Raw genomic sequence first — 21405 nt, 5'->3', positions numbered from 1 at the left:
ACTGCAGGTGCTGGAAAAAAAAGGTGGATAAAAATGCTGGAGAAACTCAACGAGTGAGGCAGCATCTATGGAGCAAAGGAAAAGGTGACGTTTTGGGTCGAGCCCTTTCTTTTCCTTCGCTCCATAGATGCTGCCTCACCTGCTGAGTTTCTCCAGCATTTTTATCTACCTTCAGCCCTTGAGTTTAGTTTAGTTTTGTTCATTGTCACATGTACCAATGTACACGTTGTGTGCTAACCAGTCAATGGAAAGACCATACATGATTGCTATCGAGCCGTCCATAATGTACAGATACACGATGAAGGGAAGAACGTTTAGTGCAAGATAGAGTCCACAAAAGTCTCATTACAGATACTCCGTGGGTCTTCAGTGAGGTAGATAGTAGCTCAGGAGCACTCTCTAGTTGTTGATAGGATGGTTCAATTGCACGATACAAACATATTTGAAAACTATGCCAAGATCAACGACCCTTACTTGATTAGTCAGCGTGTCAGGGGTAATGGGGAGAAGTCAGGAGAATGGGGTTGAGAGGGAAAGATGGTAGGCCATGATTAAATGGCAGAGTAGACTTGATGGGCCGAATGGCCTAATTCTTGTCCTGCACACAATCCGTATCCCTCCATTCCCCGCCTATCCATGTGCACATACATATTCTGCTGTGCTGCTGCAAGTAAGAATTTAGTTCTATTGGGACATATGTCAATAAAACACTCTTGACTTGTCGCTTGGCTATCCAAAAGTCTCTTAAATGCCACAATCGTATCTGCCATCACACCACCACCCCCAGAAATGTGGTCCAGGCACTCACCAACGTCTGGGCCAAAAACTTGCATGCGAACACATGGGTTTTCGCTGCATGCTCTGGTTACCTCCTACATCCCAAAGATGAATAGGTCAGTAGGTTAATTGGCCACTGTTAAAAGACTCAACTGTGTTGCTCAGTGGCTTTATTGAAGTAAGGGGAGGAGAGTTGTTGGAACTGTGTAGGGGTTTGATTTCCCTTTACTCCACTTCGGGCCCCACTCCCCGAGTTATTCTCTCCCTTGTCGGAGGGTCAAACGGCCACCATTCCACTCGAGCGGTTCCCAAGAGAGAGAATACAACAAAAGGGATTCCCCTCTGTTCTAGACCTCAGAATTATGGTGGGATATGATAAAAGGTTGACTTGACCAGAGCGTGCTGATGAGAGAAAACAGAAACCAAGATGGACTCAAAGCAAGTCTAAAATGTACAGGCTTTATTAAACAATGAGAAATCGAATCTCACCAACACTACACAATATGTGGCTAAACTTATGCTTTAAACTAAGATTATGGTAGGAAACCTATACCACAAATACACCACAATTATCATCTGGCAGATGATCAGAACATGGGACACGATGCGGACCCATGCTGGAACTATGATCCAGGACTCCAGGTCCCACCAACTTGGAGACTTGATCTCTTCGATCTCCCTGGCGATATCCAGAGTCTTTTGTTCCAGGGAGAAGAAGTGTTTGTGCGACAACTCGACCGCCACCAGCAACTCTTTTAATTTTTCATTCACTGGGGGAATATCATACCCAAAATGGGCCACATAGTTAAATAAGTCAGTTACATTTTCTCGTACCGAGAGGTGAACCGAAGAAGGTTTCGGGATGGGTAATATTCGCTGCTGTGCCACATGGACTTCTGCCCTGGGTTTAAAGCAGAAGCTGCTGTGCGGTATCGGGCACCACAGCTGTGATCCGTGCTGATACCGCTGGGCACTTGTGGTGACACAGTACGTCCCACTGCCTATATACGCCACCTGTGGAGGGACATGGTCTGCCGCCATCGCCTCCATGGTACAGTTTATAGGCTGTGCCCCAACAGTCCTGAACCCACACTGAGGCCTAGCCTCAGCGCCCATGTGCTGGGGACACAGGATTACCTGTGCTCCCCGGCTCCGACAACCCAAAAGGTCAATGCCTGTCACAGCTTGCTCCCTCACTATGACAGGACCTTCCCGTAGCGAATATGGACCCCCCCACGAACAACTCCCACGTTCTCCACTCAGTACAGAGGAGCTGGTCGTGCCAAGGTTCCCATCACCGGGATTCTTACGACCACTCCCATTATGGTGTGATTGGACTTTCCGCAATCCACCGGTACCGGGTAGGCCTCGGAGGCCACACGAAGCTGACAAGGACTCAAAGTGCTGTTATAAGGGTGTAGCGCTGCTAGGTGCTGGTTGCTTATCCAGGAGGGGACCCGACCTTGCCTCAGGTCTTCCAGGTTGCTCCTCCCCCCCCCCCAACTACCACGCACCATACAGCCCACACACCTCATTCTGTGCAGCCTGATCGGACGCATTCCGGTCCTCTTTAATCAAAGCGTTTATCGTTTTTGCATGTGTCTCCAATTGTGCTATGATTTCTTTTAGATGTAGAGTCATTGCCACCTCTTCGTGTAGTCCCGATCCTACCACCACATTTTCCTCCCCCAGAACCTTTCTTAACTGGCCCTTCAACTGATTGATCTGCAAGGCCAGTTCTACGTTGTCCATGCTATTAATAATAGACGTCCCCGTGTTAAATGCTGTAAACCCGTCGTTAACCACCCCTCGTCTTTGCCTACCGGACCCCAAAGTGAAATCCCCTCCCCCGCGGTACATCTCCTCTATGTCTATGTCCCCGAAATAATTCCGTCTCGCGGGGGCACCATGCGGGTAACCGCACTTCAGTCAAATACGATGCACTCCTCCGTGTCCCCGCGACGCGCCACGCACATCCAGAGGCACATCGTTGCCATCATCCATACGGCGGGGCTACCCATCTGGAAAACAAAGCAAAACACCTCCTTGCCTCCACAAAGCTATCCGCCTAATAATGGTATTCGGGGTTTTGTCTTTGTCTGTTGTGGTCTACTTTTCCACAGCACTCCCTTCGATGCAGCCGACGTTCCCGTACTGTCCATCCCTGTACTCCCCTGTATCTATAAAAAACCCAATATCTAATTACCAAACACTAACTACATCTACTCACACACAAACCAATGCTATATACAACGCCACCCGTCTCCGGGTGGCCAACTCATAACTGGTCCCCGTCACGCTGGGGCCACCCCTCTGGTGGGCCCACCCGTGCAGGCCAGAACTCCTCCTGTCGAGGGGCCTGACTGCCCCTCACGTCCCTTTGCACTACGGGGTTTCGAGTTACCCCTACGTTCCCTGTGGAGACTGGGCTCCCTCCAGCCGCAATCCGTAGTGCCCTGTTTTGACCACTCTCCTTCCCGGCCCTCCTGTGGCCGGCCCCAGCCCTAGGTTTAATTAGGGATGGGGACCACCTTACTGGGGGTTTAGTGACCCTGTCACTCCTACGTCTGACCGGGGGTTCCCACACCAGAGGTGATACCTCCATCTCCTCTGCTTCTGCTAGTTCTGCCTTTCTTAGGCAGTCTACGGTACCTGCCTGCGGAGGGCTGGAGTCAGCATCCTTCCCCGTTACTTCCAGTCCTCGCCCTGGAACACAGCCGGCTACTTCAGGCTGACTACATGTTGGCTCGCCTGGCTCCCCTACGGTTTCCACATCAACCTGGGTCTGTTCTTGATCGTGTTCCCTGACATGTACCCCTTTCTTACTTTTCCCTGCCCTTGTGGGGTCGAACAATTTACACTGGTTGATGTGGAACCATTTGACTCTACGGGGAAGCTGAATGGCATACACCATGGGACTGGCTTTGTCCACTATGTTGTATGGGCCCGCATACAAAGGTTTAAACACCCCTACCCTAGCATATCTCCTGACCATTACCTGGTCTCCCACTGCCCACTCGCAATGCCTGCGAGGCTCCAGCAGTAGCTTGATTCTTTGGTGCTGGGCCCCCATGTTTCTGGCTGCCTGCCAGTGAACCTGCCTAAGTTGTTCAAATAGCTTCTTGGCAAACTTGTCCCGGTTCACTTCCCTGAGCTGTCCCTCTGTTAGGGCTGGGACCATAATGTGCATGGGCGTTCTCATGACCCGGCCCGTCATAAGCTCATGGGGAGAGTACCCCGTACTCCTGGACTGGCTGGCCCGAATCCCCATAAGGACCAGGGGTAAAACCTCCACCCACCGGTTGGGTGAGTCCCCTGTTTCATTCCTTATCCTTTCCTTTATTGTCCGGTTCAACTGCTCTACCGGACCCGAGGACTGGGGGTGGTAGGCCACATGCCACTTGGCCTTGATGCCCAGTATTCTAAGGGTGGACTGCATGATCTGTCCCGTGAAATGGCTCCCTTGATCTGACTCCACGAACTGTGGGAGTCCCCACCTGGTGAACACCTCCCTAACAAGGATTTTTGCCGTACCCATAGCGGTGGCTGTTCTGCAATGGAAGGCCTCTACCCATTTTGAGAACACATCCACAAGGACTAAGCAGTACTTGTAACCCCCTTGAGCGGTTGGAAGAGGTCCGATGTAGTCGATTTGAATCGACTGCCATGGCCCCTCCACCCTCCTGATGTGTCCCATGGAAACCTTCCTTTTCTGGGGGTCTGGGTTGTTTGCTGTGCAAACCAGACAGCTTGCACAAAAGTCGCGAACGTCTTCCCTGAGCCCTGGCCACCATCCTGCCATCTGTACTCGCTGCCATGTGGTCTCTGACCCGGGGTGACCTGCCCCTGGACCCACATGGGCTAGTTTTTAAAATTCCCTTCTGTACAGGGAAGGCACTACCCACTTATCTCCCTTGAATAACATGCCTTCCTTTACTGACATGTCTTTACCCCCATAAGGTCCCTCTATCTTCTCCTGCCTGCAAATGGCTGCTGAGACAGCCTTTAAAATGGGGTCTTGTGCCTGGACCGTGGTCAGGTCCGGGGTGCGCACTCTCCTTTTCTCGAGGCTGCTCCCTGGCTGCAGCTATCTGTCCTTCCTCATAGGGGTCCCATGCTTTCCCACTCCTGGCTCCTTCCCTGGCCAAGCAATCCGCCCTCTGATTTCCCTCGCCCCGTGGCCTATAGGGCACCCCACTAGATAGAGGGGATGTACGGGGATTGTCCGTGTGGACAATGGTACTGGAAGCATCTGTGTCCGGCAGGTAACCCGACCACATCCTGGACCTCCATCTTGACCCAGGGTCTCCCACATGGGCCATACTCTAACGGGCATAGGAATGTGGGCTGTTTGGCTGGCAGTCATAAAGGTACCGGGGGTGCGGATATGGGCGCGCCCTGGCCTGTTGCCATGGCTACCTGTCCCGACCCTCCCGCCTTGGACTGCAAATAGGTCAATAGATCTCTTACATCTATTGTTACCTCCGGGGCTGGGTCGGCTGTTCCCGGGGTCCTACCCCCCACTGCTCTACTTAGGTTTCTGCACTCCCTCTTGTAGTGCCCGGGCTTCCCACACCCGTAGCACACCGGCCTCATCTCGAAAGAGGTCTGGCTGCCTTCCTGTTTCCACTGCCTCCTTTTGGGGGGTGCCCGTACTATTTTGTGCACTTTGCCCTTAAAGGGCTTCTCCTCACTTCTCTCCCCATTGCGATATGCAAGGGTGAGCTTCCTTACCACCTCCGCCTCTTTAAGGTTTGGGTCTGCAGGGTCGAACCAGTGCTCGGCCTTTGCCCTAACTCGCGGGAGGCAATTCGCCACCAGAGTCTTCAGCCAGTGAGCTGTTCTCTCATTTAAATTCTGCCTATCTAAAGGCATCCCACACGCTCCCTCATACACTGCCCACAGCCTGTCTGCGAACATGTCCGGGGACTCAGCTACCTGCTGCTTCGTCTCCCCCACCCTGGCGAAAGGACTACCCTGATTTAACCCCATGGCCTCCAGAACCGCTGTCTGTGCCGCTACCCATGTTTCAGGTCTTCCCCCTTCCCTGGAGGTCACCGCCTTGCATAGGTATGAATCCAGGGTCATCAGTAGTAGCTTTACCCGTTCTTCCTCATCGCAATCGTTTATGTCGGCTGCCTGCTGCACCTCCATAAAATGCAATGACGGGTCTCCCGCCCTGGTTAACCTGGGAACGTGAGCCACCATCCCCCTCAGCACGTGTGCCACATGGGGAATGATGATACCACTCTCTATGGGCCCCCTATCTGCCTGCCCTACCGGGGGACCATATTTCCTTTGCCGTACCGGGCACATCTGCCCTACTCGGGGTTGTTGCCCCTTTACCCCCGGCTCTCCCACTATGATCGGTAACCCCACCACCTCGTGGTGTGCTACACATGGCGCGGAAGCCGCTAACTGAGGGTGCTCTCCCGCCCCTCCTTGGGCCTGTGTCTCCCCGGACAACCCGAACCCCACCTGCCGACCCGGACCTATCCCCGGCGCCTCAGGAGGCGGTCTATTCCCCTTTGCTCCTGGGGAATCATCTGCTGATGGAAGCCCTCTGCCCCCGGGGGACCCCCCTGGTCCTACCAGGCGAACCCGTCCCCTAGTCTTGGACAGAGTCTCCTCCAGCTGCGCTATCCTTGCCTGGCAAGGCCCGTGATCACAATCCCCTAGCTTGCTACGGGCCACCCTGTATGCTGCTTGGATATCTTGGAACTTTCCCTCCAGCTCCGTGTACCTCTGAGTACTCTGAGCCAGGAGTTCCTGGGCGTTCCGTTCCCTCTCCTTTGCCTCTACCACCTGGCATCGGAGGAATTCCTGGGCATTTCTGTGGGACTCCCTCGCCTGCAAGATACACTGCCTGGCTCCACTGAGTTCCTCATATAGCCCTTCTCCTTCTCTAACGCTTTCCTCAGCGCTGGCCCTAGCTTCTCTCAGTTGCTCTTCCAGTCTATCTACCTGTCTCTACATCTTGGCTACCTGCTGTGATAGGCACGCTAGCCAAACTGCCTTTTCCTGCCCTTTATTATACCTTTTGCTTTCCGTCCATTGAGCTGCAGCTGCTGCAGGCTGCTGTGCTCTCAACAGTGCTATCACCCATTGTTTGGTGAGATTGATCTTTTTAAACAGATAAGAGGAGATTCTCTCCTCCATCTTGCTACGTTCTCTCACCCCCTCTGGCAAATCACATATCCCAAACAACCGAGGTCCTGCCATGATCGCCATTCTGTAGGGGTTTGGTTTCCCTTTACTCCACTTCTGGCCCCACTCCCCGAGTTATTCTCTCCCTAGTCGGAGGGTCAAACGGCCACCACTCCACTCGAGCGGTTCCCAAGAGAGATAATACAACAAAAGGGATTCCCCTGGGTTCTAGACCTCGGAATTATGGTGGGATATGATAAAAGGTTGACTTGACCAGAGTGTGCTGATGAGAGAAAACAGAAACCAAGATGGACTCAAAGCAAGTCTAAAATTTACAGGCTTTATTAAACAATGAGAAATTGAATCTCACCAACACTACATAATACGTGGCTAAACTTATGCTTTAAACCAAGACTATGGAAGGAAAACTATCGGGCACGTCGTAAAACTTACTTTACACAATTTTACTTGCAAGTACACCCCCCTTTCCCCTTCTTCTCTCAACCTCTATCCTATTTCGGGAACTTCACCAGGTCACTGATGTACTTACAGCTAGATTGATGCAGGGTCACGAGCCGTCCAGCAGAGCAGTTAGAGAGCACGAGTTCTGGCTTGACTCCTGCTTTTTTATTCCTGAGTTTCTCCCTTGAAACCTCTGGACAAAAGGGTCTTTTGATGATTCCCAGTTTCGATCTGGCATGAACAATAGGCTTCCGATGATAAGAGGTTTGCTGATGTCATGGTCCCTCAGCCTGATCGTTATCCCATCGCATAGATGGGCTCCCATTGTCCCGATGGATGGGTCATCCACGATGGTGATATGTTTTGCTGTTGGGCTGTTTATTCCCGTCTGCTGAGGCTCGGTTCCTTCCTTTGTGTATCCAAGATAATCTCGTTATCTCCGTCTCAGCCTTTCCTGCCCACTCCATTCGCCTGGTCGTGTAATGCCCAGGCCCACAGACAGGTTCGAAACTTGTTCTTCGTTTGTGGATTGGGGTTTTTTTCCCTTTGCAGCCAGTCAGTCTGTTTTAAAATGTCCGTCCTTATCTGAGTTCTTCCATTATTTTGGAGGAATTGCCCCAATAACTTACAACTGTCAGGAGCATGACCAGGATTAGTGCAGGATTAGTGCAGGATTAGCGAAAATGGTATCTTGACAGTCAGTATATCTCAATGGGTTTCCATGTTCTGTATTTCTCCATACCACTTCCCATCCCATAAATCAGAAATAAATCAAAAAATGTTGGAAATGGTAGGTCAGGCAGCATCAGTGACAAAAATGGTCCCTAACTCAACTGCTGCAACGAAACATTATTGATCTGGAATGCTAACGCTTCATTTAGTGATCTGCTGACAAATTGCAGTATTTTCTGTTTTATTTCTGAATCTATTTAGCTGCACCTACAGTATATGGAATGGAAGGACATTGCCACAGAGGGCTGTGGAGGCCAAGTCAGTGGATAATTGTAAAGGCAGAGATAGACATATTCTTGATTAGAACGGCTGTCAATGGTTATGGGGAGAAGGCAGGAAAATGGGATTAGGAGGCAGAGATCAGCCATGATTGAATGGCGGAGTAAACTCGATAGGCCACATGGCCTAATTCTATTCCGATAACTTGTGAACTTGTGACATGGATTATGTGAAGGTGGGTAAGAGATGGTCTTGGCATCATTTTCAATCTGGGTCTCTGCAGCTGAAAGGTGGCAACTCTACCGCTTCACCATTATGTCTGTAACGTTTGACCCCCCCCCCCCCCCCTTACTATTCAGGAATCTATCAAGCTTCACTTTAAAAATACCCAATGACTTGTTCTCCACACTCATTACCTTCTGGCGGAGGAAATTCCTCCTCATCTTCCCAAGAGTGAAAAGATCTCCCGCTGGAAGCTGTTATCAGGCATCCAAGCTTATTTGGGGAAAAGAACCGTAAAAAAAAGTTTCCTTACTATATATAATTATTTGAAGTTTATTGAAGCTAATTCCCTGTCAGCTTTGACAGGAGAATCAGTGCGTGCAAATCTATTGAATTCCATTCCGTTTGAACACTGGTTTAATCAAATCGTGCAGTTTCATTGAAGTTAGTTGGAAGCAACATTCCTGATAATGAAAGTTGGATATGATGCATTTGAAGCTAAATCATATTTGACCAGTTACAAATATCTATATATTAATAAGTTCACCTCGTCTGCAGAAAGATGCTGCAGATTTCTGCTCGTCCTATGGACAATTTGATAAGAGACTGCTTTCAAAGAGTTTATAATATCTTCCACATGTAAAATCGATGTCGCTCAGATTTCATTTTGAAATAATTAAACTGCTTACAAAGTATATGTGTTTATTTTACTTTTAAAAGTTAGGTTTCAATCAACCAAATTCTCATTTTCTTTTGAACTTCGAAGATTATATAGAACTGAGCTAGCCAAGCCTGATACTACCTCTGAGATATGTAAGGATGGTAATCATTTTATTGAGGCATTTGGCCTTTTCCCCTTTTATCAGCCATTTACAAGGAAAAATAAATATATTATTAAACTTTCCAATGAACTTTTGGATGTGACTTGCTGACTTGGATGTGACAGAGCTGAAAGCATTTCTTATCATTTGAATGTTACCAGTGCCTTTTTTGAATGAGTCTGCATAAACATAGAAACATAGAAAATAGGTGCAGGAGGAGGCCATTTGGCCCTTCGAGCCAGCACCGCCATTCATTGTGATCATGACTGATCGTCCCCAAACAATAACCCGTGCCTGCCTTCTCCCCATATCCCTTGATTCCACTTGCCCCTAGAGCTCTATATAACTCTCTCTTAAATCCATCCAGTGATTTGGCCTCCACTGCCTTCTATGGTTGGGAATTCCACACATTCACAACTCTCTGGGTGAAAACGTTTTTTCTCACCTCAATCTTAAATGGCCTCCCCTTTATTCTAAGACTGTGGCCGCTGGTTCTGGACTCGCACAACACTGGGAACATTTTTCCTGCATCTAGCTTGTCCAGTCCTTTTATAATTTTATATGTTTCTAAAAGATACCCCCTCATCCTTCTAAACTCTAATGAATACAAGCCTAGTCTTTTCAATCTTTCCTCATGACAGTCCCGCCATCCCAGGGATCAATCTCGTGAACCTACGCTGCACTGCCTCAATCACAAGGATGTCCTTCTTCAAATTAGGAGACAAAAACTGTACACAATACTCCAGATGTGGTCTCACCAGAGCCCTATACAACTGCAGAAGAGCCTCTTTACTCCTATACTGAAATCCTTTTGTTATCAAGGCCAATATTCCATTCACTTTCTTCACTGCCTGCTGTACCTGCACGCCAACTTTCAGTGACCGGTGTACAAGGACACCCAGGTCTCGCTGCACCTCCCCCTTACCTAACCTAACCCCATTGAGATAATAATCTGCCCCCTTGTTTTTGCCGCCAAAGTGGATAACCTCACATTGATCTATATTGTACTGCATCTGCCACGCATCTGCCCACTCACTCAACCTGTCCAGGTCACCCTGCAACTTCCTAACATCCTCTTCACAGTTCACACTGCCACCCAGCTTTGTGTCATCCGCAAACTTGCTAGTGTTGCTCCTAATTCCCTCTTCCAAATAATTAATATACATGGTAAACAGTTGCGGCCCCAACACCGAGCCTAGCGGCACTCCACTCGCCATGCCTGCCATTCTGAAAAGGACCCGTTCACTCCTACTCTTTGCTTCCTGTCTGCCAATCAATTTTTTATCCAACACCCTACCCCCAATACCATGTGCTCTAATTTTAGTCACCAGTCTCCCGTGCTGGACGTTATCAAAGGCTTTCTGAAAGTCTAGATACACTACATCCACTGGCACCCCTTTCATCCATTTTACTTGTCACATCCTAAGAAAACTCCTGAAGTTTAGTCACGTATGATTTCCCTTTCATAAATCCATGTTGACTTGGACTAATCCTTTTACTGCTATCCAAATGCCCCATTATTACCTCTTTAATAATTGACTCCAGCATCTATCCCACCACCGAAGTCAGACTAACTGGTCTGTAATTCCCCGTTTTTTCTCTCGCTCCTTTCTTGAAAAGTGGGATAACATTAGCTATCCTCCAATCCACAGGGACTCACCCTGAATCTATTGAACATTGAAAAATGATCACCAATGCGTCCACTATTTCCAGAGCCACCTCCCTGAGGACCCTGGGATGCAGACCATCCGGCCCAGGGGATTTATCATCCTTCAGTCCCATTAGCCTACCCAATACTATTTCTTGCCTAATGAAAATTTATTTCAGTTCCTCTACCCCCTTAGATCCTCTGTCCTCCAGTACATCTGGGAGATTTTTTGTGTCTTCTTTAGTGAAGACAGATCCGAAGTACCTATTCAACTCTTCTGCCATTTCCTTGTTGCCCATAATAATTTTACCCGTGTCTGCCTTCAAGGGACCCACATTTGACTTTGCTACTCTTTTTCCCTTAACATATCTAAAGAAGCTTTTACTGTCCTTCTTTATATTCCTGGCCAGCTTCCCCTCGTACTTCATCTTTTCAGCCCGTATTGCCCGTTTTGTTTCCTTCTGTTGTCCTATGAAAGTTTCCCAATCCTCTGGCTTCTGGCTACTCTTTGCTGTGTTACACATCTTTTATTTTTGTTTTATTCTAGGTAAAGTGTCGTTGTGTCCTGTTGTAACCACGGAGAACCCAGTTAAGGTAAGCCACATACGTCTTTGAATTAACTGTAAAAGACATGTTATACATAGACATGGTACAAATATATAAATGTGCTTCTGCTGTGCAAGACTATTGTCTAGCGATTTTCACAGTGAGAAACCAAAGGGTGGTGGGTGTATGGAACGAGCTGCCAGAGGAGGTGGTTGAGGCAGGGATTATCAGGACATTTAAGAAGCAATTAGACAGGTACATGATAGGACAGGCTTAGAGGGATGTGGGCCAAACACTGGAAGTAGTGTAGATGGGGCATGTGGGTCGGCGTGGGAAAATCGGGCTGTAGGGCCTGTTCCCACCTGTATGACTCTAAATAGAGAATTCATGGGCGGCACGGTGGCACTGCTGGTAGAGTTGCTGCCTCACAGTGCCACAGACCAGAATTCAATCCTGACCTTGGCTGCTCTCTGTGAGGAGTTTGCACGTTCTCCCTGTGACCGCATGGGTTTCCTCTAGGTGCTTTGGTTTACTCCCACATTCCGAAGATGTGCTGGTTTGCAGGTTTAATTGCCCTCTGTAAATTACCCCTAGTGTGTAAGGAGTGAATGAAAAATGGGATCGCTTAGTGCTTGTGTGAACGGCTCAGTGGGCTGAAGGTCATGTTTCCCTACTTTACCTCTAATCTAAACTGAACAAACACCATTATTAATGGACAAGTTTGGATATTTCTGGTTTATTTGAACGCAGGCAGAATCTATCAAATGTGAATATAACTGAATTGAGTTGAGGCACAGCCATAGATACTGCAGTTATTTTAAAATGTCATTGCAAGTTAGGAGGTCAAGCATATCTACTTCAAATAGGAATGGATAAATGAGACCATATGTGGTAGAAGATAGATACAAAATGCTGGAGTGACTCAGCGGGACAAACTGCATCTCTGGAGAGAAGGAATGGGTGACGTTTCAGGTCAAGACCCTTCTTCAGTCTGATATGTGGCATCTTGGTCGGCATGGTCGGCATGAAGTACAAGGGTTGGGTCGAATGGCCTGAATGAGTGAAATGGTAGGTACACAAAATTGCTGGGGAAACTCAGCGGGTGCAGCAGCATCTATGTAGCGAAGGAAATAGGCGACGTTTCGGGCCGAAACCCTTCTTCAGACTGATGGGGGGTGGGGGGGGGGGGAAAGAAAGAAGGAAAAGGGGAGGAGGAGTAGGAGCCCGAGGGCGGGCAGATGGGAGGGTGGGAGGAGACAGCTAGAGGGTTAAGGAAGGGGAGGAGACAGCAAGGGCTAGCCAAATTGGGAGAATTCAATGTTAATGCCATAAGGACGCAAGGTCCCCAGACGGAATATGAGGTGCTGTTCCTCCAATTTCCGCTGTTGCTCACTCTGGCAATGGAGGAGACCCAGGACAGAGAGGTCGGATTGGGAATGGGAGGGGGAGTTGAAGTGCTGAGCCACCGGGAGTTCAGGTAGGTTATTGCGGACTGAGCGGAGGCGTTCGGCGAAACGATCGCCCAACCTACGCTTGGTCTCACCGATGTAAATCAGCTGACATCTAGAGCAGCGGATGCAGTAGATGAGAAATGGTGATAGTTTATCATTAATAATCAAACTGCTTACTGTTTATTTTAGTTTTTAAAGTTAGGTTTCAATCAGCCAAATTCTCATTTTCTTTTGAACTTTGAAGATTATATGGAACTAAGCTAGCCAAGCCAGATACTACCTTTGAGATATGTAAGGACGTTACATGTGAATGTCACAGTGAAATTCTTTGTTTGCATACTGTACACAAGGTATGCAGAGAATCACCATGTATAGGGCGTCGACAAAGTCACAAAGTGTTCAATGTAGTCCCCAATGTTTCTAACCCTTCTTCAGACTGGTCCTCCCTTGGACCTGTTTCTATGCTGTACGACACTATGAGTCTATTAAAGTGAAAGGAGTCCCTTTCACTCGCTTCTGGGAGACACAGGAGATTGCAGATACTCGGATCTGGAGAAAAAAGACAAACTCTTAGGGCTAATTTTTTAAGGAGGCTGAGGTCATTTAATATCTGCCAACCCCTACTGTGCAGTGTCTACCATTCAGTGGTGGCCAGTGCTCTGTTTTTTGCTGTGGCCTGTTGGGGAGATGGCGCCCGTATAGCGGATAAAAACAGACTGGACAAACTAATCAGGAAGGCCGGCTCAGTGGTCGGGGCTGAGCAACGAACGGTCCAGCAGGTGGCAGAGGCCAGAACTCTAAATAAACTAGGTTCTATAATGACAAACCCCACTCACCCACTCCATGCCCTGAAGGTGATCAAGAGCAGCATCTTCAGTCAGAGGCTGATTGCACCAATGTGCAAAACGGAGAGATACAGGAAGTCCTGTTTACCAGCTGCTATAAGACTTTATAATGCGCATAAATAATTGCACTTTTTTAAAATTAATTGTATTTTAACTTGTATTTTAACGTATTTTAACTTGTTAAGTATGGAAGCAATTTAAGGAAATGTGTGGTGTTATGTTTGTCTTGAAGCTGTCGTGGCACTGTAATTTCCTGAAAAGGATTATTAAAGGTATAATCTAATCTAATCTAATCTAATCTAAAGGGATCGAGGGATATGGGGAGAAAGCAGGAACGGGGTACTGATTTTAGATGATCAGCCATGATCATATTGAATGGCCTACTGCACCTATTTTTCTATGTTTCTAACTCCTGATAGGGCTCAGTTGACTGAGCAGCATCTGTGGAGGGAAAGGAATTGTCGACCTTTTCAATGGTCAAGAGTACAGGGATGAGTGGCCACTACTGACCTGGTTCGCGGTTATTGTGTTTTTCTGAACATCCTCGGGAAGTGGGTGGGAAGTCATCTTGACCAGCTTTGCACACCTTCTGATAAACATGCTCTTCCTTTATCATGTATCGATGCACTGTAAATGGCTCAATTGTAATCATGTGTTGTCTTTCAGCTGACTGGCTTGCATATAACAAAAGCTTTTCACTGTATCTCAGTACACGTGACTATAAACTAAAGGTTGACATAAAATGCTGGAGTAACTCAGCGGGATAGGCAGCATCTCTGGAGAGAAGGAATGGGTGACGTCTCAATCCGAAACATCACCCATTTTTCTCTCCAGTGATACTGCCTGTCCCGCTGAGTTACTCCAGCATTTCGTGTTTACCTTCGATTTAAACCGGCATCTGCAGTTCTTTCCGACAATTAACTAAACTCTAAGCTGTAAACTGCAATTTAGATTTGGATTTAAATGCATCTTTCAGAATGTGAAACACCTCAATAGGTTTCATCATCACATTAAAACCAGTCTTGTTATTCAGCAGTCAGCTCCGTTGAGGGTAAGGATGGTTTTGGCTTATGTAGACATCTAGTTAACCAGATTGGAAGCAGCGGATGCTGATTCATCATAGATGCCGCAGGTGTTGAATTTCAGCAGATTGTCCTTCTGTCTTTTGAGTTTCCGTGTTCACTGCAAGCAGTGCTTACAAAATCCAAACAGGTGCAAGCTTATAAATAGCAGACAACGTGTGTAGGAAGCGACTGCAGATGCTGGTTTAAACCGAAGATGGACCCAAAATGCTAGAGTAACGCGGGGCAGGCGGCATCTCTGGGGGAAAGGAATAGGTGACATTTTGGGTCGAGACCCTTCTTCAGTCCTCTGTGTAAGAGAAGGGTCTCGAACCGAAACGTCACCCATTCCTTTTCTCCAGAGATACTGCTTGTCCCGCTGAGTTACTCCAGCATTTTGTGTCTATCTTTTTTGTTTTAAATAGCAGTGCAGGCAGTTCCTATGCACCATCAACTTCCCCAGAAATCTGCTGCGACTCAGTGTAAGTGCCAGTCTTCTCCATACCAGCTGTCCTCTCCGGATTCCTACCATGCACTTCACTTTGTGAGCTCTTAATCTCATCCCTCGATGGATTGGCTTGCAATTCACCATTGTCTACCGTGCCAGCTATTCTCACAGACGCAGCTTCCTCTCGGCATATTCCTTGTGCCTCAGTTTAGTTTAATTTAGAGATACAGCGATCCCCGTGCACCAGCATGCATTGACGTTCCCCTGACTGGCTAGCACGCGACAATGGCTTTTCACTGTACCTCGCTACACGTTACAATAAACTAAACACAAACTGAAACTCAATAAGGCATGGTATACAAGGAATCGGACAAGTTTAGAGGGATATGGACCAAACGGCATGGTGATGGTGGGACTAGTGTAGCTGGGAAATGTTGGCCGGTGTGGGCAAGTTGGGTCGAAGGGCCTGTTTCCACACTGGATCAATCTATGACTATGACTAAGACATAAGAGCAGAATTAGGCCATTTGACCCATCGAGTCTTCTCTGCCATTCAATTACGGCTGATCTATTTTTCCCTCTCCTGTCTTCTCCCCGTAACCTTTGAAACTCTTACTAATCAAGAGCCTGTCAATCTCCGTTTTAAAAACACCCTATGACTTGGCCTCCGCACCCGTCTGTGGCAATAAATTGCACAGATTCACTACCCTCTGGCTAAATAAATTCCTCCTCATCTCCATTCTACAGGTATGTCCTTTTCAATCGATCAGTAAATTTGCTGGTTCTTCGTCGACATTGAGTGTTAGAAATCTCGATCCAACCCACACAGTGAGTACTTTCACCAGAAGGACAGCACGGTTGCTGCCTTACAGCGCTTTCAGCGCCAAAGATCCAGGCTTGATCCCGACTACGGGTGCTTTCTGTAAGGAGTTTGTGCGTTTCTCCCCGTGACCTGCATGGGTTTTCTCTGAAATCTTTGGCTTCCTTCCACACGCCAAAGACGTACAGGTTTGCAGGTATAAATATAAAATTGTCCTGTGTGTAGGGGGGCAGTGTTAATATGCGGGGATCGCTGGTCGGTGCGGACTCGGTTGGCCAAAGGGCCAGTTTCCGAGCTGTATCACCAAACTAAACCAAACAAACTAAACTAATTCCGGAGAGTTTTTCAAGGGCAACTCGGGACAAATAATAAATTCTGCTCCTCCTAGTAAGTCTCCAGAGCCCGGAGTATGGCTATAAAGCCTTGCATTTGTTTGGAGAGAGTGGATTAGTAACAAGGCAGGGCAAATTAATAGGGCGATCGGCATTGTGTGGAGTCCAGCTCACCTTGACACACACACTGCATGAGAAAAAGTGCAATGAATACGAAAGTACCATCGACCAGCAGTGGGAAAGCTGACTCAGCGAAATATCCCCACCAGGATTTAAGTGGTAGAAAGGTCAATGCACTGTCTCTGAACTCCATTGAAACCACTGTCACTCAATAAACCTATTTATTATACAGCGAACCAGCTCCCAGGACAATAAAACCTACCTATCTTTCTCCGTGACAATTATTAATGACCCTGGGAAACTTTGCCCATAAACGTTGACACAAGAGCAAGCGATCCATATTTTAAATTATAGCTGACACTCACGTCTGATTTCAGACAAGCAATCTATCTTGACGTGCAATCAAAGGGCTAACTTTATTATAACTCTTATCTCCAGAGCAATTTAAATTAATTATTCAAACTACGAGCCAACCAATTTAAAATCCTATTCTTTTTAAATTATTCCCCGATACAAATTTATGAAGATGCCTTTAAAAAAAGATTAATAGTGACTTCATTTATCTTCCAGTTACATGTTTTTTTTTTACTGAGACATCTCGGAAAGCAGGCCTGTTTCTTTTCCCAAGACTTAACCGAGGAATTATTATTATTATTTTTAGCAGATTGGACAGTGAGTCAGGATGTTATTCTCTTGTCCACTGTTTTAATTCGAGCGCTAGCTTGTCATTTTCTAGACTGTCATGCCAGCAAAATGGTCCGAGACTTAGCAATATTGCAGCCTGCCTGGATGGACATGGCTGGTAGTTGACACGCTGTTGAAGGCAAAGAATATCGGGGTTCAAAATTCACATCCTCATTACTCGCCTTGCTCCGTCCTAAACTTCATCCTCATTCATGCCCTCATGAACTTCTAGCCTTGCACAATGCCATCTTCTGCTGTGAATATAACCAGGTATTGAGTGCCTTGACCCAACTCTCTGGAATTTAAGGGATACTTGGAACTGATACTTTATCTGATGAGCGTTTGTCAGCACTGGGCCTGTACTCGCTGGAGTTTAGAAGAATGAGGGGGGACCTCATTGAAACGTTCAGAATAATGAAAGGCTTGGATAGTGGATGTGGAGCAGATGTTTCCACTAGTGAGAGAATCGAGGACTAGAGGTCATAGCCTCAGAATTAAAGGACGTTCTTTTAGGAAAGAGATGGGAAGGAATTTCTTTAGTCAGAGGGTGGTGAATCTGTGGGATTTTTTGCCATAGAAGGCTGTGGAGGGTCTCTCTCTCTCACTGACACATTCTCTCTCACTAACACACTCCACTAAGTGTGTAAATCTCACTAAATGTCCTGTCATCCCAGAGCATCAACTGCGAGGAAACAAGACAAAATAACGGTCCCCACATCATCAACTCGCTAAATTTCAATAAACTTTGCTCCCAATATTCCCTTTACCCAAGGACGATAATGGAACGGAATATTTTACCACCCAACACACGTGCTGCTCCCAATGTTGTTTAAAAAGGCCCATTTCAAAATTTAATCACTACTCTACTCACTCCGACGTGCGCGTGTTTGCGCAGTAATCAACCAGAACCACCTCTCTCCCAGTGACATACTTTCTCTCGCACTGACACTCCCTCCTCTAATTCCCCATTTACTGGTGCCCTCCCCAAATCTGCATTTACTGGTGCCCTCCCCATATTCTGCATTTACTGGTGCCCTCCTCTAATTCCCCATTTACTGGTGCCCTCCCCTAATTACACATTTACTAGTGCCCTCCCCTAATTCCCCTTTTATTGGTGGCTTTGGTGGTGGAGGTCACGGGCTGGTCACAGGCTTCCCTGGAGAGTATTTAAGGTGGGGATCGCGTGCTTAGTTGGTTAGTAGGGAGTCATTAGAATAGTATTAAGGAATCATTGGTTTGGCCAAACTCCATGTCCCTCCTCGTTCTTCGTCCCCCTGCAGCTTCCACTAATTACCCACTAATTTAGTGTGTTGACACTAATGTGTGTTGACTGGAGTTTTCGCAGGGATCTGGGCTGTGGACTGTCGAGGAAGACTGTCAAGGTATACAATGGGACAGCTGCGGAAATGGGCAGAGAAACGGCAGATGGTGTTTAATTCGAGCAAGTGTGAGGTGTTGCTTTCACACCATCCCCTCTCCCACCTGCACCTCATTTATCCGTCAGACACACTCCATCATTCTCTCACTTGTACATCATATAACCATATAACATATAACAATTACAGCACGGAAACAGGCCATCTCGACCCTTCTAGTCCGTGCCGAACACATAAACTCCCCTAGTCCCATATACCTGCGCTCAGACCATAACCCTCCATTCCTTTCCCATCCATATAACTATCCAATTTATTTTTAAATGATAAAAACGAACCTGCCTCCACCACCTTCACTGGAAGCTCATTCCACACAGCTACCACTCTCTGAGTAAAGAAGTTCCCCCTCATGTTACCCCTAAACTTCAGTCCCTTAATTCTCAAGTCATGTCCCCTTGTTTGAAACTTCCCTACTCTCAGTGGGAAAAGCTTTTCCACGTCAACTCTGTCTATCCCTCTCATCATTTAAAAAACCTCTATCAAGTCCCCCCTTAACCTTCTGCGCTCCAAAGAATAAAGCCCTAACTTGTTCAACCTTTCTCTGTAACTTAGTTGCTGAAACCCAGGCAACATTCTAGTAAATCTCCTCTGTTTTTCCTCTGTTTTTCCAGTCTTTCCTCAGCACAGTACTTGGAGAAACTTCTCCTTCTCCTCTCCTGACACCCATCTACTCATGTATAGTAAGCCTGCAGTCAATGCTGTCTACTGACACCATCATACATTCACTTTAAATAGGAATTAGGCTACAACTTGTTCAGTTCAGTTTAGTATATTGTCACGTGTACCGAGGTACAGTGAAGAGCTTTAGTTCTCTGCTAACCAGAGTGGAAAGACAGTACATGATTATAATCTAGCCATTCGCAGTGTGCAGATACATGATAAGGGAATAATGTTTAGTGCAAGGTAAAGCCAGCAAAGTCTGATCAAAGATAGTCCGAGGGTCGCCGATAAGATAGATAGAAGTTCAGCACTGCTCTCTGGTTACAGTGGGATGGTTCCGTTGCCTGATAGCGGCTGGGAAGAAACTGTCAGTGGATATTTTTAAGGCAGAGATAGACAAATTCTTGATTAGAACGGGCGTCAAGGATTATAGGGAGAAGGCAGGAAAATGGGATTTGGAAACAGAGATCAGCCACGATTGAATGGCAGAGTAGACTCGATGGGCCGAATTATCTAATTCTACCCCTATAATGTGAACTTGTGAACTTGTTCCCTGAAGGTGTGTGTTTTCACATTTCTACACCTTTCGCTCGATGGGAGGGTCACCAATGAGGTAGATAGTAGTTCAGCACTGCTCTCTAGTTGTGGTAGGATGGTTCAGTTGCCTGATAACAGCTGGGAGTAAATTGTCCCTGAATCTGAAAGTGTGCATTTTCACACCTATACCTTTCACCCGATGGGAGAGGGGATAAGAGGGAGTGGCCGAGGTGCGACTCGTCCTTGATTATGTTGCTGGCCTTGCCGAGGCAGCGTGTAAATGGAGTCAATGGAAGGGAGGTTGGTTTGTGTGATGGTCTGGGCTGACAACTTGGTCAGCTGTATTTAATATTAGTATCCAAATAAACACCCATCAACACAAGTAGCACCTTTATAATAACCGCATGCTTATTATTCTCTCCGAATGCCAAAGCAGTAAAGATCCCTGAGCGGTGGTAACTGTTACCTTCCTCACATCCTCCACGGTAGCTCTGCCCAGCTCAGTATCAATGTCGATAGATTGTTGTTGCCATAAAATCGATCATTAACTCCCGGGAGGAGTCATTAAACCACAGGTCATTAGCGATCTCTTCTCTCACTATCAGGTTTCCGTGAAAGGTCCTCACCCAGGTAGTTAACTCGTCTGACCTCTCCACAAGGGCTGACTGACCTCCCCCATCTCTGGCAGTGACCATTATCTGTGGGAAGGCACTGTCGATAAGGGAGCAGGACTAATTGGACATCCAGCTTGGAGTGAGGTCTCAAGACTAATATTCTGCACTGGTCAAGGACCAAGCCAGTGTACATGGTAGAATAGGCTTTGTCGTCTCAGTCATAGAGTATTAAGGGCCGGTCCCACGATCGTGCGAGTCCATGCGGCAAGCGCGACCTAACGTGGTCGCGAGCCATACGGCCTCACAGGGCCGGTCCCACTTCGATTGCCGGAGCCGTATGGAGTTGTGCGGAGCTGGTCCCGACATCGCGCGGGGTTCCGAAATACTGACCGTGTTCAAAAATTCCTCGCGGCAACAGCCTGCCGGCCCGCAGATGCCTCGACGCTGTGTCACTCACTCAACCTCCGTGCGGCTCCCGCTTCTGGTTAGGTCGCGCTTGCCGCATGCAGGCACATGCTGGTGGGACCGGCCCTTTAGGTCGCGCTTGCCGCATGGAGTCGCATGCTCGTGGGACAGGCCCTTCACAGTGTGGAACAGGCCGTTCAGCCCAACTTGCCCACACTGACCAACATGCCCATCTACACTAGTCACACCTGCCTACGTTTGGCCCATATCCCTCTAAGCCTGTCTTATCCATACACCTGTCTAAATTTTTCTTAAATGATGGGATAGTCCCAGCCACAACTACCTCCTCTGGCAGCTCGTTCCATACATCCACCACCCTTTGTGTGGAAAAGTTACCCCTCAGATTCCTATTAAAGCTTTC

Source organism: Amblyraja radiata, chromosome 1 (assembly GCF_010909765.2).
Source record: "Amblyraja radiata isolate CabotCenter1 chromosome 1, sAmbRad1.1.pri, whole genome shotgun sequence".
NCBI lineage: Eukaryota > Metazoa > Chordata > Chondrichthyes > Rajiformes > Rajidae > Amblyraja > Amblyraja radiata.
This window is presented reverse-complemented; position numbering follows the sequence as displayed.